Genomic DNA, 18,839 nt, shown 5'->3' with positions numbered 1-18,839 from the left:
GATCAGTATTTATAAAGCTGATTCAACCTGTACACAATACACCAAACAGTTTCTCAACAAAGCAATACCATTTGGAAAGATACATTTACTCTGGTACTTTAATCATTTTGCATGACCAGCCACATATCATTTACTTCCTATTGCGTAAACATTCTGTTTATGACTGATGACCAAGCACATCCAGGTCTGTTTCAACAACAGCACTTCCCAGCCTCTCACTATTTAATGAACATAAATGTGAATGATGATATTTGTTGTTCATACCTCAAATATTTCATATCTTGTGAAGAGCTATTGCCCAAACACTGATCCTTCTGATACCCCAAAGCCTTCACTCCAGATAATTATCCGACTCTCTTCATTCTCTCGATTATCCAAATTTTAATACATTCGGTGTATTCCACCCCTACCTACCCATGGACTCTAACATTCCCCACTCAGCTGTATTCAACCATGTCAAACGTCTGCTGAAAATTCAAATACTTCATTCCCACTGGTTCTCAATTGTCGATTTCACAACGGACAATCTCCACAAAGTCCAGCAGTTTTATCAAAGATCAAGATCATTTCCCCTTCCTGAATCTAGATTGACTCTCCCGAATCATGACATTATTTTCCAAGTGTCTAGTTGTCACATTCCTCACAAAAGGTTCCAATGTTTTTCTCACAGCTGACATCAAGCTAACCACTGTTTAGTTTGCTGTTTGCTCTCTCCGTCCTCTTTTAAATATTTAGGTTTACAATAGCTGCTTTCAAGTCTGGAGAATCCTTTCCAGAATCTAAACAGCTTTGAGGAATAATCAGTAATTCTTTCACTAGCTCTACTGCCACCTCCTCAATATTCGGTGATGTAGTTCATCAGATGCAGCAATATACCAACCTTAAATTCAATGAGATTTTGAAAGACACACCTTTTATTAATTCTAATTTCCTGCTGTTCCTCATTTTCACCAGTCACTCTGTTTCCTTGTATTCCTGGAAGTTTCTTTCTGTATCTTTCTCAGGGAGATAGGCACAATATATTGCTCTCAGCGGACAGATGGGTGCTGTCAGCCAGTGAATATACCGGAGGACTGCACTCCGGTGATGATGGATATGTTACTCACCCCTGCCTGGAAAGTTCCAGAATTAATCCAGTTTAATTTATGGTGAGCATTAGCACAGTCCTGTCACTGTTGTCAGACTACACAGTATATTGAAGGAGGGGACACAGTTCAGTGACCACCTCAATTTTGAAACAAACTGGTTTCATACCTGACACCTGGTCCAGCTTAGACAAATGTCCCGGGAAATCGCAGGAAAGATAATGCACTGTCCTGCACCTCCCTATTTATAGAGCTTTCCTTCCGTGGAGCCTCATCTCCATTTGTTTACCATGGACCCACTGCACTGCAATACTCAACTATTTTATTCTTAAGTCAGTAGTTTTCAGCAGGATACTTGTTTGTGGATTGAAAGAATATCTACAACCGGGACAGTCAAAATTACAAAGAAGAATTCTGCAAAGAGTCAATTCTTGGAGAAGCATCTGTGCAGAGTGATGCAGAGGAATGTTTACGTCATCTGCCGTCCTCATATGTTTGACTTTGCACTGGGTTAATTTCCATGAAGGGATTTTTTTGCTCGGTTCACAGTATTCACTTTCCTGCATATTCGCAAAAGTCGCTACTGTACTCGAAACCTCTGAAAATTAACTGGTATATACAATGTGGTGATTAGGCTCACATTCACGTCAGATATGCTGAAGAAGTGGATTCGAAATTCATCACATCACATTCCATTAAATGACTAAGCAGACAGAGTGTGAATGGAAACTTCATGAGGAGATATGTGTGTTTTTTTTTGGAAAATTCGTTGCTTTGAAAGGTGATGAAAATTAGACTGAAGCAGTGACAGTGATTATCTTTATTGCTTGTTCAACTGGTGAACATGACTGCTATTAACCGTGTCCGTATTAGCATCACGGCTGTTAAGGCTGTGCATCGGGCCAGTGGTGCAATGGATAACGCGCCTGACTACGAATCAGGAGACTGTAGGTTCGAATCCTACCTGGCTCGCCGGCAGGGCAGATTTTAATCCCGCTTAAAAATTGATTTTTCAAAAGCCGAAATAAGGTGTGAGCTCCTCATCTGCAGGAACGAGAATGCCTTCATTAAATGCCCCCGAGAACATGAGAATCAATGCGCCAGCGTCATCACAGGAGGGAAGCCGAATAGTCGCGCGGGTGACTTATGGGCACCTTTCCATTTCATAAAGCCACCGATCGAATAACTGTTGCTCGCGGTGATGCTCTGCTTTGAGCATTTTTCGAAACTCTTTGGCCAGTGGAATCAGAGAAGAATGAAGGGTTAACTGTCCAACTGATCTTTATAGAGTGTGAGTTCTCGAGTCTCCTACCCGCTGACTGATAATGTTTTCCTACCAGTCTATTCAAAGCTTTCTGCATCTTATCTGAAATCTACCAACCCTGGTGATCGATCAAGAGCAAATGTTTCCTTCAATCTGTAATTCCTTGCTCCTCATTATTTCGTACACGTCAATCATGTCTCCTCACAATCAGCTCTGCTCTGAGAAAAACAACATTGTAAAAGTCTTGTGTTCACTGAAATTTATTGCCTGTTTTTAACCGTTCGGTGAATAGAATAGTCCCACTGCAAACATTCAGCACAAACTTTCAGTAAAAGCCACTCAATGAGGGGAACCGTAGTACTGCTCTTTTCGTCAACAATGTGTAAAAGTCCCCTGTAACTTTCGATTTCGCATCCCCTGGGGCTATTTGTCCGTGTTCAACGACGTTTCCCAGGAAGGTGACTTTGGCTTTGGCAGATTCACTTTCAGCTAGGTTTACAAACCAGTTTGACTTCCGAATTCGATCAAAAAAGCCCGTTAAATGCTGTAAATATTCAATCCACGAGAGTTTGAAAGTCACCAGGCACAATATACACCAATCTGTTGCGTATTCGGCAATTACCCTGTCAGTTCACCTCTGAAATGTGGCTGAAGTGTTTTTCGGACAAACGGCATTACTTTAAATTTCTGCAGGCCAGTTGGCGTTACAAATTTGCCTTTGATCTTTCTGTCAAAGTTCACTACCAGTAACCTTTGAGGAAGTCCAACTAAGAAATGCAAGTTGCTCCTCCAATCTTTTCCACACAGACCTCCAACTGCAGATATGTATACGCATCAGTCTTTCTAACAACATTGATTTGTGGTAGTCCACACATAACTGTTGGGTCTTTTCTGGGTTTGGCACCATGATGATAGGTGAACTCTATTCATTGAAACTCACTTCGGTTATGCCATATTGGTGCATACGTGATATCTCCTTATGAACTTGTACAACTTTAAAAGGTTATGCCTGCAAGGATGTTACAGAGTCTGAACAGCATCTCCTATATTTACATCATCTACAATTAGATTATTAATTCCCAGTATATTTCAGCAGATCTCCCCATGCAAGAGTAATAACTCTTTCGATTTTCTTCTGGAAGATAACTGAATAACGTTTTGGACAACTTTTGCATTGTCCTATTTTATTTCAGGAACTTCCAATGCAGAATTCCCTGACATTGGTTCTTCCCAGTGTGTCGTAGTCAAAAACACATTCTCCTCTTGCGTTCGTTCTCTGCCAAAATACAGTTAGAGCATATTCCCATCACATTCTGTGAGATTCCTTCATGACTGGAGTCCCACTCAAGTAGCTAACCTCACTCAATTTCCTCTCAATTTGATAAGGTCTTTTAAACCTTGCTTTAAAGTTTTACCGATTAATGAATTTTAAATAATTGCATTAGACCCAGCGGCAAAATTGTGATTCTTTGATTTCTCATACACTTCCTGCTTCACCATTTGCTGCGATACTTTTAAATACTGCCTCGACAACTTCCCAACATTATTTCGTTCAACTCTAAAATTTGACACATCATCCAAATGTGTGGTCTCTGTAATCGGACTTATTAAGTTTTCCTTAATAAATTTTAATGGTCCTCTTACTTTACGCCCAAAACTGGTTTCAGATGGACTTAGTTTGGTGGATTCTTTTGGTACATCTCAGATCGCAAACAGCACTGACGCAACTCCCTTATGGAAATAATCTGGCTACTCTGAACCATAAAACCTCAATATAGTCTTTAATAATTGATGTCACCTTTCCAATGCACCCTGTGATTCCGGATTGTACACAGTAGATTTGAATCGTTTTATTTCCAAGCTATCTAAACACTCGATGAAAAGTTTGGACGTGAAGTTTGACCCTTGAGCTAATTGTATCTCTGATGGTAGTCTTAATCTAGTTTTTTAAAAAACCGTAATTCGTCCACTATCCTTTTAGCTGTCATATTGCATGATTGAACAACATTTGGAAATCTCCTCAATACATCCTTTTTCTGTTAATTACTGCTTATTCCCATCTTTTATTGGATGTAGGAAAACTTCACAATGAATGAAGACACTTAAGAAAGATTCGTCGAACGCTGGGATAGATATTAAAAGTGCAGGCTTTATTATTTCCCATGGTTTTCCTACTAGTTGAAATGTATGACACGTCTGGCAAAATTCAAATGCATTCACCTGCAATCCAGGCCGTAAAAATGTCTTTGTATTTTAGCCTCCGTTTTCATCACGCCTACGTACCCTCCAATTTGTGGCACATGCGGCACTCGCAGCACCACTTTTCTGTACCCTACTGGAAAAATAAATTCTGCCCATTTCTCACTTGCTTGAATATGTGTTGCTCTCCACTTCCTCCTTAACATATCATTTGCTAAGTAATATCACACGGGGATGCATTCACTCTCCTTCCAAGTACATTTCTTCTGATCTAACTGCTTTAATTATTCATCATTCTGTTGTAACTCAGTAGCATAGTAGAGCTGAATATACTTGCATTTTTAACGTTTGTCCCCTGCTGTGTCCCACCTACCTGACAAAAAAAATTTGTAATCATATTTCAGCTTCCATATCCGTGCCTTTTGATTTGTCCTGCTTCAGCTTGTGACTTTGTGATCGCGTTAAGACACAATCTGGGAAAATTCCTTGATAAACGTCCTGCATTGCTGCACTTGCCTGCATCTCGACTGGCTTTTCAACTGGAGTAGGCAGCACGCTTACCGGTGATTGAGCTATATCATTTGCAAGCACAAATTGTATTCTTGGAGCTGAGAGTTTGTCCAGACCTCCCAGCAGAAATTCCCCACTCTTTCTGCCCACTCTCGCCTCACTGTACATATATGAGCAACTTTTCGTCCCACCATGAATTCCCGTATACATAGTTCTTCAGGAGTATATGTTTCTCCCTCCTTCTGAATCACAGACAGGCACGATCCTGTGTCCCTCAATATTGTTCCCTCTCTATCTGCTACTCCTGGACAAGGTAAAGAAACTTTACCTTTGCAGGTTTATTATTAAAGCAGATGTGGCACTTCCCCCTTACCAACCTCTGATCGGCTTGTGCACTCTGATGCAGCTTTCCACCCTCCACTGTGCTTTCTATTGCCACGCCAACAAAACATCCAGGCTTGTTTCGTTTCCTGCATCTGACTTTCCAGTGCTTTCCCTCGTTCTCCAACACTGATTTCATGTGGCCTACCTTATTGCAATGAAAACCTCAGATCGTGTACCCTTCAAGAGTTTCCTATTTCCTCTGTGATAAGTTATCCTAATGAATTTCACAGAGATTTAACTTTCCCTTTCCACGGATGGATTTCTCTTTGCCCCAATTTCTATCCTTCAGACTTGAAATTATTCTGGAAACCCATCCCTGTTTTATGGACCACTTCATAACAATCAGCCATTTCAGCTGCTAACCTTGTCGTTTTAACAATATGCTCTTCCAGAGTAAGCTTATCTTCAGCCTTTCTCTCCAGCCTTTTAAGGTGAATTCCTTTGATAATTGCCAATTTTTGAAGTTCAAACTGTGTCTCCCTTTCTCTCTGCTCTGCTGCTGTCTCCTCTTCCCTCTTTCTGCTTCAAATCGTATCTCAAACTGTTCAAATCTGGTGTCCTTTCCTTATCTCTCGAGTCTAACTCAAGCTGCTTCATGTTCAAATAAATTTTCACCATCTCCAAAAATTTCATGGATTTTACAGCTTAGTTAAATGGTGAGCTACTGCGGGAATGATCTCTCCTTTCCTCACAGAAAGAGGAAAATACAACCCCAGTATGTCTGCTAATTCCAGAAACCCGGCCTGAATTACTTTTTGTAAAACTACCAACTTTACATCGTCCACAGCAAGACAACTCTTTGAACCTAAATGAGACATTGCTTTCCCAAGCATTGCCTACCCCAATCCAAATCAACACCCGAAATAAAGACGCAAGCACCTATCAGTTGCTCTTTTAATCCATCAACTAATTCCCAATTTATTATGGACGAGGCTAATCCATTCAAAACGTTATTAAGCAGACAACCCAGACCGTAACGTTATATTTTTTCGTTAAGCGTACAGTGAAAATTACCCGAGTAACCTAGTTTCAAAAATTATTCACAAAATGACGGATTGAAAAACAAAAGACAGAATATAGAATACCCACAGAACTTAGTCTATCCAAAGTAGACTTACTTACGCTGTTCTGAAAATACACAGCAATCCTTAAAAAAAAGTACCTTAAAAACAGTAAAAATGAAACAGAAGCTTACAGTTAAAAATTAGAAGGGCAGAAGGAGAGAGTTTATTAGTTAGTGCACCATTGCTGCAGGATCTCAAAACCGGAATTCAGCTTTCCAGAATGACCACTCCTTTTCCATTATACAGTTCATTTCCAAAACATTAAATCTTTGGCCTTAAGCCTCAGCTGTTTACGGAGAAACGAAAGGCCTCACAGTGAACACTTTCATCTCTGTAACACTTCATCCGATTCGGAGCCCGAACTGTTTTAAAATGCCTTTGATAAAAAGATATCAAGAGACATTATCCTTGAGAAAAAGTACAGCTCCGTTTCTTTTTAAAAAAGGGAACATCTTTGTGAGAGCCCAGTCCGTCCAAACTGTCTTCATAAGTGAAAATCCTCGAACAGACAATATCCTGGTAAATCTGTTCTGCAACGTTTCCAATGCTATCACATCCCTGCTGTAATGATAATTGCAGAAAGACACACAGTACTCCAGCTAGATCCGATTGAGCAACTGAAATTAACAACTTAGAAAGCCACAGAAACTGCAATTTTCCACTAATGTGACTTTTACACAATACTGGCCCGTGGAGAAAGTGAGAACTGCAGATGCGACAACTCAGAGCCGACAGTGTGGTGATAGAAAACACAGTAGGTCAGGCAGCATGCGACGAGCGGGGGAGTTGATGATTCGGGCATAAATCCTTCATCAGGAATGAGGTTTGTGGCCGTGGGGATTGATAGATAAATGGAAGGTTCGGGGGTTTGGGGGCGTGATAGCTGTGAATGCGAGGAGCAGATAAAGGTGGAGAATAAGATACTAGTTCTGACAGGAGGTGGAGCGGGTAGTTTGGAAAGGTGATGTGCAGGTCATGAAGGCAATGCTGAGTTGGAATCATGAAACTAGAATAATGTGAGGGAAGGGCGAATGAGGAAATTAGTGATCCCATGTGGCATCAAGGGCCCAAGGGGAAGATGAGGCCTTCTTCTTTCAGGCGACAGGTGTTCAGGGAATGTCAATGAAGGAGGCGCAGGACCTGCATGTGCTTGGCAGATTGAGAGGGGGAGAATGAATTTCATCAGTGATGAGCTTCTAACTGCATATCCAAACTATCATTATGAACATGTTGTTACATCTTAGGAATAGTATCTAACACTACCCCGCCTGAGGAGAAGGCGAGGATTGCAGATGCGAGAGATTAGAGTCAGGAAGGATGCTGCTAGATAGCACAGCGGTTAGGCAACATCGGAGGACCAGGAGTGTCAATGTTTCCAACATTCCTGACGAAGAACTTATGCTCAAAATATTGACTTTCCTCCTCCATGGATGCTGCCTTACCAGGTGTACTTTTCCGGATCCACACTTTTAACTCGACACCGCCTCAGCTCAACTGCATAGGAACATTAAGATGCACCTGTCACCACTCAGTTGATTCTTCTGTCGCATGCAAGACAAACTGCAACATTCATTTCCCCATAAATATCAGGTCATTCAGATCGCTGAAGAAAAGAAAAATGCAGAGGCTGAATATCTGAGAGAAAAGAAATATTTTTTGTAGAATTCAGCATCCTGTCAGTTCAACTGAATGTTTGGATATTAAAATTGGTAAAGGAAAAGAGAAAGCTGCAGTTCAATAACTGCTACGGTCTGTTTCTCAAAAAAAAAGAGTTTCATGAACTGGAATGTTTCGATCAGGCAATGCATGCTCACCTTGTCAAGTGCTGATAGGAATGGAGGAATATATATTTGCTTCGCCACTGCTGAACAGATGAAAAATATCATTTTGCCTTCCGAATCAGTTGATGCTCCTGCAGAAAAGTCAATGTGATTCATAAACCCAGCACAGCCAGTTCGGTGTGCATTTCAGAGTCCTGCAACATCGCATTTTATTTAAAATATCTTTATTGATTGTTCCTTATAAATATGGCATTATCCATTTCATTATGCATTGGACAATTTTGTACCCGCTCACTTATTCATTGGTTCATCACTCAATTTTAGTATCCCTAACGTTCCATTCACGACTTAACTACCAAACTACTTTCACGAAAAATTGCTTATTTTTAAAACCGAAGACTGAGCTGAAGCAATGCCTGTTGGAAATCAACCATTATTCTCTCACTCTCTATACCTTATTTAGTGTGTCTCAGTGCCTGTCACCTTAAACCTGTGCCCTCCAGTTTTGAACTTCACCATCCTGCGCAAACGATTTGGTCCAGTTGCCTATCCATGCCCCTCATGATTTTTTAAACCGTGAGAACGTTACGTGCTGCCTGGAACATTCCAGCGAAAAAGCCCCTGCCTACCCCATCTCCAAGCTAAACTAAAGCCCTCAGGTCCCCACAACATCCTTGTAACTCATTTGTGCACAGTTTCAATTTTCACAAAATCCTTCCTGTCGAAGTTGACCATCACTGCAAGCAGTATTCTAAATGTGATCTCACCAATGCTCTATATCGCCACAACATGACATTCCAACTTGGATAATCGACTTTCTGATTCATGACAAAAAGTGTGCCAAGTACTTTCTTCACAATCTTGTCTACTTGTGACACCACTTTATCTGCTTTTATAAATTTTGCCTTGACTGATAAAGTTGTGATTGTCACGATGTTCTGCTGCCTTTACGGATATGTGGTCCAACATTCAAAGTCTCTCTGTTCCTCTGGGTTTCCTCGTGTCCTGCCATTCATTGAGTAATCAGTTGACGTGTTACTTCCAATGTGCATCACCTCATGTTTTTCATGGTTAAATTCAACATCCCCTATCTGAATTTGACATTTGACAAATTCATCTCTGAGCTCCTCTATCCTAAGACCTTCTTCCTCACTATTAACCATTTTGCTAATATTCGCATCATCGACAACTCTGCTTCTCATTTCCCTCGACTTTGTTCTATATTCTTTACACACACCCACAAACGACATGGGACCCAGCATTCATCCTTGTGTTACACCATTGAATGCCAGTTCCAGTCACACAAACAGTCTTCTATCACCATCCTGTGTCTCCTACCACCACCAAATTAAGTTTGGATCCAACTTGCCAGGCGACCTTAAATCCCTTTTCACTTTTATCCTCTTACCAGTCTCAGTGTGGTGTCGTGTTAACGGCTATGTTGAAATCCACACAAACAACATCAACTTCACTACCCTCGTTTAAAAACCCGATCACTTGCCAATAAAATATATTTAATTTAATCTGTTAGGCATGACATTCTGTAACAAAGCCGTGATGACTCTTCCTGATGAAACCTTGACTGGACAAGTGGCAGTTAACTCTCTCCTACAGGGTTTGCTCAAAAAGGTTCCCTTTAATTGATGTGAGACTCACTGCTGTGTGATTCTCTGGTTTATCTCTCCCAATCTTGCTGAAAAGTGGAACTGCGTTTGTATAGTCCACTACAAACCCAAAGAGGAAAGTAAAACATTTCCTCCCTTGTCACAGAGAGGAACATAAGATACAAGTCCGTCTTGAATTGGGAATATGCCCACTTCAAGCCGCTCAGAACCACGAACACTTCATCAGTCTCTATGTCAAACTTCTTCAGAACCTTTCCATCCCACGCCCTGCATTCTGTCCCTATACATCAGCACAAGAGGACTGTTCGCTTGCTGAACAAGTAAAGTGATTCACTCAGTTATCCCATTTGCTGACACAACTGTACTGTCACACAGGAAGGAGATCATTCAGATATTTTAACTCGAAAATGCTGTATTAAGCCTTTGTGGTCATAAAATATTTTGCTTTGATAGCCACAGTCTATTACAGTGAGAAATGGTGGGAATTTTCTCTAACTGAAAAACATTTACTTAATTCCACCGCGTGTGGAGATTCCTATCTGTTCCCATCTGACATGACCGAGATTTAGCTCTCTGTTGTTTACCATATCCAGAATAGAAATGCTGCACAAATCCAAGCACATGATTTCTATATTTATTGACCTACGAAATCGATGCCAATGCCTCACATTGTAATGGGATTCATCAACAATGGAGCTTTTCAGGATTAACACAGATGTGTCTTATGTGCAGAGGGTCATTACACAAGCACAGTATCAAGCTTCCTCAGGGGCAAGACCAAAAGATGCTGGAAAGAGAAATCGGAGTTAACATTTTCAGTCCAGTGACACCGTCCTTAGCATTGATGGTTTCCAGGAAAAGTTTGGTCTATATGCAGAAGATATGTGGGGCTGCTGTAATTAGGGGGGAACGAGATGTCGGGATAGAGCCGAAAGAGAGAGACGAACAGTTGGACATCGGAATTGATAGTGATTTATTTGGAGCATTAACAACTGTACACGGAGACTGTTTATGACTAACCATAAATATTGTGTAATGGCTGCTGTGCTATAACTAGGCCTGGTGGGTGTGTCGGGGGCCAGGACATGGGAGACTTCAGGCCTCTAAAATGAGTGAAATTGGTATGGATGGTCGCGGGGTTCTCAAGCAGAAAATGGTCTGTTACTTTTTCTGCATGCGCTGAGCTATGGTGGAACACTGCAGTCAGCCTGAGATAGAGACGTTGGCTAGGAAGCATGGTTCTGTGCTAAAGGAGCAGTCAACTGGAAGCTCAGGGACATATTTGGCTATAGAACTTTGTATTTTGAAAAACGGTCATTCAATCCAGACTTCATTTCCCAAGGTAGTGGCGACCACAATATGAGCAGTGAATCTATTCGACTGGATTGTGCAAAGTGTAGGTAAAGTGTGGCTTCACCTAGAAGGTGTATATGAGCACTTGTGTACTAAGCAGGGAGTTAAGAAATGGACAAGTGAGGAGAAGCAAGAAGCAAGAAGAAAGGATAGCGTAGAAGATATTATTAGAGATGTTGTTAATAAATGGGTAAGAAAGCGACCATAAAGGCACTATACCTGAATGCTCGTACTTTTCGGAAGAAGGTTGGGGATATAACGGCATAAATTATCACGAACGAATACAACTTAGTAGACATTGCAGAGACATGGAGACAGCATAGTCAAGACTGGTAGGTAAATATTCACGGGCATGAGACAATTCGGAAGGATAGAAATGGTGATAAGGAAGGTGGTGTAACTCAAACATTCAAGGACAACCTCAGACCGATGCTGACAGATGATATACGCTCTGTGGAGAATGAGTTTAAATCCATTTGGGAGGAAATTAGAAGTTCGAAGAATAAAATGTCATTGATTGTCGGAATCTACCGGCTCCAAATTTTAAGATCACATTGGGGAGGGCAGGAAACAAAGACATCAATAACACCTGAAAAATGGTATGGCAATTATCATGCGGATTTTAATCAACATGTCGATCAGTCGGAGCAGCTCAGTCAGGGTAGCCTTGATGAGGAGAGTATTGGGTATCTGCGATAGATTCCTTAACTACTGTGTAATGGAACAGGCCAACAAGGGGAGAGGCCAAATTAGATTTGGTACCGGGTAATGAACAAGGCAAGGTGATAGATTTGGCGGTAGGTGAGCACTTTGGTGATAGTTACCAAAATTCAATTATGTTTACTTGAGCTTTTTAGAGGCATAGGTATACACCGGAGAGTTACAACCTTGTTAAAACTCGCCAGGTGACTAAACAGATAGATGTGGATAATGTCGTTCATGTAATGCACGTTTGGATTTCAGTTAGCCGTTTGATAAATTTCGCCATGGTAGATGACTGCACAAAATACTAAGGTATGGGCTTGAGGAGGATTTCGTGCTTTGGACTAGAAATTAGCCAGCTGAAAGTAGACAGAGTGTGTTATTTGTTGGGAAAACGTCATCCTGGAATTCAGTTTCTTTTGGTGTAATGCAACGATCTGTTTTGGGCTCACTGCTTTTTCTCATTTTTATTAACAACCTGGATGGGGGCGTAGAAGGAGGGGTTCGTAAATTTGCGGACGAAACTAAGTTCTGTACAGTTGTGCATAGTGCTGAAAGATATTGTAGGTTACATAGGGACACAGGTAAGATGCAGAGCTGGGCTGAAGGTTGGCAAATGGAATTTAATGCAGAGAAAATGTGAGAAAGAGCATGGCATTAAAATTAGCACAGAATATAAAGATCGATAGCAGAAGTTTCTATTAAAATATAAAATGAAAAAGAGTGGCAAAAGTAAACGTTGACACTTTCGTGGATAATAAGGGGCATTTACTTATGAGATATGCGGAAATAGCCATGACATTGAACAGGCATTTGCGTCGGTCTTCACGGTGGAGGATATCAATAACATGCCAATAATTGACAAAGTGATGACGGTTGGTGACGACCTGGGAACAGTCATTATAACAAAAGAGCGAGTGTTGGATTGTGGGAGCTAATTAACGTGTGTTAAAAAGAAGTGCGCTGGTGGTATTTTTCCAAAATTCTTTGGTCTCTAGGGTAGTCACAGCTGATGGGAAAACACAAATATGACATCACTGTTTAAAAAGGGAGGCAGACAGAATATGAGGAATTAGATCAGATTACTTACAGTGTCGAAACAGGCCCTTCGGCCCAACAAGTCCTCACCGACAACCGAAGCGCAACCCACCCAGACCCATTCCCCAACATTATAGAACTTTGTTTAACCTCTGTAGTGCACCACGGTCCCGCGGAGGGAATGGTTCCTGGCGAAGGTGGACAAGGGCGGGGAGGGGAATATATGTTTGGTAATAATATTTCGCTGGAGGTGGTGGAATTAGGAAAATACTTCGTTGATGACTTGGAGTACCACAGCGCTTAAGATTCCAGACCATGTTCTGAAAAACATGGGATGAGAATGGAACGTTGCTTCTTGACGGACATTTGAAAGATGTGTCCAAAGTCCTTCTTTGGTTCAGTGAAAGTCACAATGTCTTTGAGAAGCTAACTTTAGTAGCCAAAAGCATTGTGGCCACAAGAGCAGGTCATAGTCAGAGATTTTGTTGACTCCCTAAAGCCTGTCTGACACATAGCCTGCGACGACACGCCACCTATGATTTGTCACCGGCAGTCTCCACTAACAGCTGTTCACTCTCCGAGCGAGAGCATTATTCACCTCATTGACCAAATGTCCTTCTCTTTCTTTTGTTCTTTCCCGACCAACTGTTTACTCCTTTACAATACAGAAAGAGACATGATGGGATAGTTCCTGTTCGCCTGGATGATTGCAGTGTTAAAGAAACAATGCACAGGAGAAGCACAGCAGATTAGTCAGCATCTGAGTTGCAAGAGACATTTAAATCACAACCTTGTTGTGGATTCCTTAGTGCAGTTAAAACAAAACTGAAAAGCTCAACACCGTCCAGAACAGAGCAACTGAATTGAGCCGCAACACACAACTAATAAAACATCGACAAACATCCATTCCCATCACAACCAAACACTCAGACATGCAGTCTGCACCATCCACAAGATGCACTGCAAATGTTCACCAAGGGTCCTGAAACAGTACATTACAAAATTACAACTACTTCCATCTAATAGGAAAAGTGTAGTAGATAGGTAGGAAAGACCTACAACCCACAGACCATCCTGCTCTGGAAATATATTGGCGTTCCTCCAGAATCACTGGGTCAAAACTGTGGATTTCACTCCCCTTTATTTTGGGTCTACCAACAGCACACGGAAACGATGGTTCAAGAAAGCAACTCATCACCACCTTGTCCAGTCAAATCAGGAATGAACAGTAAATGCTGACCTCTTCTGGAATACCTACACCCGACGAAGAATGAAAATCATACGCTTTGGAGTTTTGAGTCGTTCTCTCTTACTGAGATATATCTGGTTTTATTTGAGGGGTATCAAAGATGAAGATTTGCTGTTGGGAAACTGAAACGATGCATCACATCAGAATTTGATGGAGCTGCTTTGTTCCATGTAGCCTGATCCTCACCGGCCTTTGAAAATGAAAGCAGAATGTTACATTCACAGTGGAGTGAAAGCATTCACTATCTGAACTATCGAGACATAATTGGAGGGGCGCTGGAGAGGAACTGCGGTAATGTGGTGACGATTCAGTTACTTGTCTGCCCTGAATATTCATCAGTGCAACCACACCGGGGAAAAGCCATTTAACTGTTCTGAGTGTGAAAAGGGATTTGCTCAGTTTTCTAACTTGCTGACTCACCAGTGGGTTCGCACGGAGAAGAAACCATTTAATTGTCCAGATTATGGAAAAGGCTTTAAAAATTCTCACGAACTGCTGTACCATCAATCTGTTCAAGTTGATGAGAAACCATTCAAGTGTTCTCACAGAGGGAATGGATTCAGGCCTTCACTTGATCTCACTTTACATCTGCGAACCCAGTGGACAGAGGCCGTTCGCCTGTTCTAAGAATGGGAAAACATTCAGTCAATCATTCAGTCTGCTGACACACCAGTGAGTTGATACCATTCGTATGAGACCATTCGTCCACTGCGAGTTGAAGTAATTAATTGATTCCAGCAATCTGCTGCAATACAAGAGAGTTCAACTGGAAAGAGACCATTAACCTGCTCTGACGTTTCTCAAACTTACTGAAAGACGAGTGAATTCATATTGGCGAGAGGCCATTCATATGTTCTGAATTGGGGAAAGGATGCACTTAAGCCATCCATCCTCCTGATACACCAACGGGTTCACTGTGACAATAATTTGTTTTAATGACGCAGTGTGGGAAATGCTTTATAAGTTTCCAGTAATTGAGGTCCCATCAACATGTTCACGCTGATGAGAACACAATCTTATGCTCTCACTGTAGGATTGTTGTTTCTTTGATAAAAGTGAATACACTTCACGAGATCTTCATTTCGATGTGAAGAGCATTCAGAAATGCTGAATGCATCGATATATCTTTTAGTACAAATCCACACTTAACAATGAAGAAGAGGATCAAGAACAGGGCAGTCAATGGATATCTTCCAGTCTCCTCTAATTGTACGGAAATCCGGGAAAAGAATCTTTGAATTTGATTTGATTGAAAACTGAACAATTAAACATCAGATCAATTGAAGAGATTAAACACATCCAATGAAGTAAACCCCGGTTGACAGAATGAACACAGTTCAATTCTCGATGCAATAACTCCATATCGCATTCACATGCGACCTCACTGGATTGTTTGCACTATTACCGTCTTTCCAGACCGCAGAGGCTGCTGTCTTCATTTGAGAAAGAAGGGGCTGTTCGGTGATTTAACCAGGTCAGAGAAGATTTCGACAAGGACAACTTTTAAATTAACCTCAAACCATTGATAGGAATTGGAACCACGCTGCGAGCATCACACTGTTTTATAAGCCAACAAAGCAGCCATCTGACCGAAACAGATTCCACCTGACTGGGCTGTCACACGTGCGAATGAGTAATTGAATCCCTTGCTACCCACAGTGCAAATTAACTGCCTCGCCACACACGGTGGATCATTGTTTAGCACTGCTGCCTCAAAGCATGAGGGGCTGGCTTCGATTCCAGCCTCGGAGGATTGTCTGTGTGGCGTTTGCATGTTCTCCACGTGTCTGCGTGAGTTTCCTCCAGGTCCTCAAATTTCATCCCACAAGATAAACTGGTGCACCGGTTAGTTGAATTGGCCATGATATATTACCAATACCGCAGGTTAATAGTTGGGGTAAATATAAGGGAGGGTAATGGGTTTGAGTGCTTTTTGGAGGGTTTGTGTGGACTTGTAGGGCCGAAGGGCCTGTTGCTGCACTGCAGGGATTCTCATGTGTTTTCTGTTGTTTCGTCACATCATTGCTACTCCTTAAGCTCTTTTCAAAGTCAGACCATTAAAATTTTCTCTCATTTGTGGGAACAAAACCATATCTGCTGAGATTGGAAACCCGAGTTAATCGTTTCCCAGGCAAGGAGCAAGTAAATATTTCTCGCTCGTGTGAATATACTCGTGCTCGCTGAATAGAGATGACCAGGTGAATCTCTTTCCACACTCAGTGCAGGCCTCTCTATAGTGTGCCCATTCATGTTTATTTGAACCTTTGCTGATTTAATAAATTCCTTCGCATACACAGAACAGACGAATGGTGTCTCTCCAGTTTCATGTCGATTGGATGACATTAGGCGGTGTTGTGAAGATAATCGCTTACCAAACAGAGAAGACAAATCTTCTCTCCCTTTGTTGAAGTCGTCTGCGTGCCATTAGGATTGATCCCCGAGTGAATAGCTTCCCGTCATGGAACAGCTGAGTGGCTTGTCCCCATGTGAACAGGTTGATGTTGAATTAACATTTTGAATTTACAACCTTTGCAGATCCGAAAGTTTATTTTTCAACAGTATGGGAAATGACATGCAAACCTGCCTGCACACAGCATGGCCAATAAGAACACAGAAAATCAAGCCTGTCCAAGCCATACAAGGAACACCCAAAATGCCTCAGCATTGACCAAACAGGCTGACAAGGGAAACCATACATGATCACAGTTATTCACAAACCATGGAATACACTTCCAAACACAATCTACCAAGAAGCTTCCTCGACCCAATAAACACAGCTGAACCAAAGGCCGTAGGGTAGTGTAGTACCCCAGTGATATCAAAGCCACATGAAGCTCAGGTAAGCTAGGGATGCACCAGAATACCTTGCTCATCCCTGGAGAGCAACAATGGTCTCACCTTACTGCCAAGGAAAGGGACATTCTCACACACCCACGAAGAGATCTGGAACCCCGATCCCATTCTTGAACAGATGAATGCTGCTGGATGCTTGATTGAGTCCAGACTGTATCAATCACGTCCAGAGCTTGTGCCGTAACCCGGATCCAGCCAGGGGAGAGCCGGACGGGCAAGGGAAGCCTGGAAAAATAGAATGAGAGACTGCTGATTAAATTTTTCGCATCAATCCTAAGAGATTCCTCAGCTCGAAGGAAATTGACTGGGATTCCACCAGTTCACTGTTTTTTCTGTCTTGTGGTTTCTGAGCATTTGCTTTGGATGTGTCTGCTTGTTTGCTGACTGCATGTATTGTCAGTTTCAGTTCTCTCGTCTAAGTGTGTTTATCCATCAGACAAGTTTACTTTAGATTAGATTACATTACAGTGTGGCAACAGGCCCTTCGGCCCAACAAGTCCACACCAACCAGCCGAAGCGCAACCCACCAATACCCCTACATTTTACCCGTTACCTAACACTACGGGCAATTTAGCATGGCCCATTCACCTGACCTGCACATCTTTGTGATTGTGGGAGGAAATTGAAGCGGGAATTGAACCCGAGTCTCAGGCGCTGTGAGGCAGCAGTGCTAACTACTGTGCCACCATGCCGCCCACGGTGTGTTTGTTTACAATGTGGTGCGCGATAATCCTTTATTGCTTGACCTATCAATCACTCACTGCTTGTGTGTTCTGTGAGTACTACCTTTATCTTTCCTCTAAAAATGAAGTGCAATGCTTAGCAGTCAGCGCGGGACGTCCAGTACGCCATGGGGGCAGGGAATTCCAGCCACTGCTGGGATGTGCGAGCTGGGCAACCCCAACCATGTGGTGACAACGGCCCAGGACCGAAGTTGTACAAGACGATATTGAGGAGGCATGTTAGTTTCGATTCCCTACAGTGTAGAAACAGGCCCGTCGACCCAACCAGTCCACCCCGACCCTCGGAAGAGTAAGCCGTGCAGACCCATTTCCCTCCCACTAATGCACCTGACACTATGGGCAATTTAGCACGGCGATTTTACCTGACTTGCACACCTTTGTGAATGTGTGAGGAAACCGGAGCACACGGAGGAGTCCCACGCAGATATGGGGGAATGTGCAAACTGCACACAGACAGTCGCCCAAGGCTGAAATCGAACTGGGACCCTGGCGCTGTGAGGTAGCAGTGCTAACCATGCCGCCCTGTAAATACGTGAAAATCAAAATAAAGATCGGAGATTCTATTGTTATACCTGGTTCACGGGCAGACACTGTGCTGAAAGAGACAGGGGATGGCGGTTACTTTACACACTTTACAGTAGACTTTTACACATGTCCACAAGGAAACTGACCATATGGGAAGTCCTTTAAATTCGATAAGCTTGATTATTGGAACACTGCTATTACGGGAGGGCACGTTGACCCCTCCTGGGACACTGCATACATGCTGCAGTGTCTTGCAAAGTTTCGGCAGGTTGCCCACCAGTATCAGGCCGCGGAGGCGAAAGACTGCTGCAATAACAAGCGACACTGTGATCAAAATAATTCCAGACACAGCCACACCGCCCTGTGCCCCACAGTACCTGAAATTTCCCATACTGGATTCAAAGCCAGACCCTATTGGGCCTGAATGATGTGGCTGCATTTTTTTTTTACCATGCATTACACAG

At 42.3% G+C, this 18,839-nt stretch overlaps 1 non-coding gene across 1 annotated transcript; it reads left to right on the top strand.

Moving 5' to 3' along the window:
• The first annotated feature begins 1,984 nt into the window (after positions 1-1,984).
• trnar-acg (transfer RNA arginine (anticodon ACG)) lies at positions 1,985-2,057 on the top strand. Its single transcript has one exon. It is a non-coding gene; the product is annotated as a tRNA-Arg (tRNA).
• Positions 2,058-18,839: the final 16,782 nt, after the last annotated feature.

This window comes from Chiloscyllium plagiosum, unplaced genomic scaffold, assembly GCF_037043375.1.
Source record: "Chiloscyllium plagiosum isolate Xiang-an unplaced genomic scaffold, Cpla_swu_hap1 HiC_scaffold_39, whole genome shotgun sequence".
Lineage (NCBI taxonomy): Eukaryota > Metazoa > Chordata > Chondrichthyes > Orectolobiformes > Hemiscylliidae > Chiloscyllium > Chiloscyllium plagiosum.
This window is presented reverse-complemented; position numbering and strand designations above follow the sequence as displayed.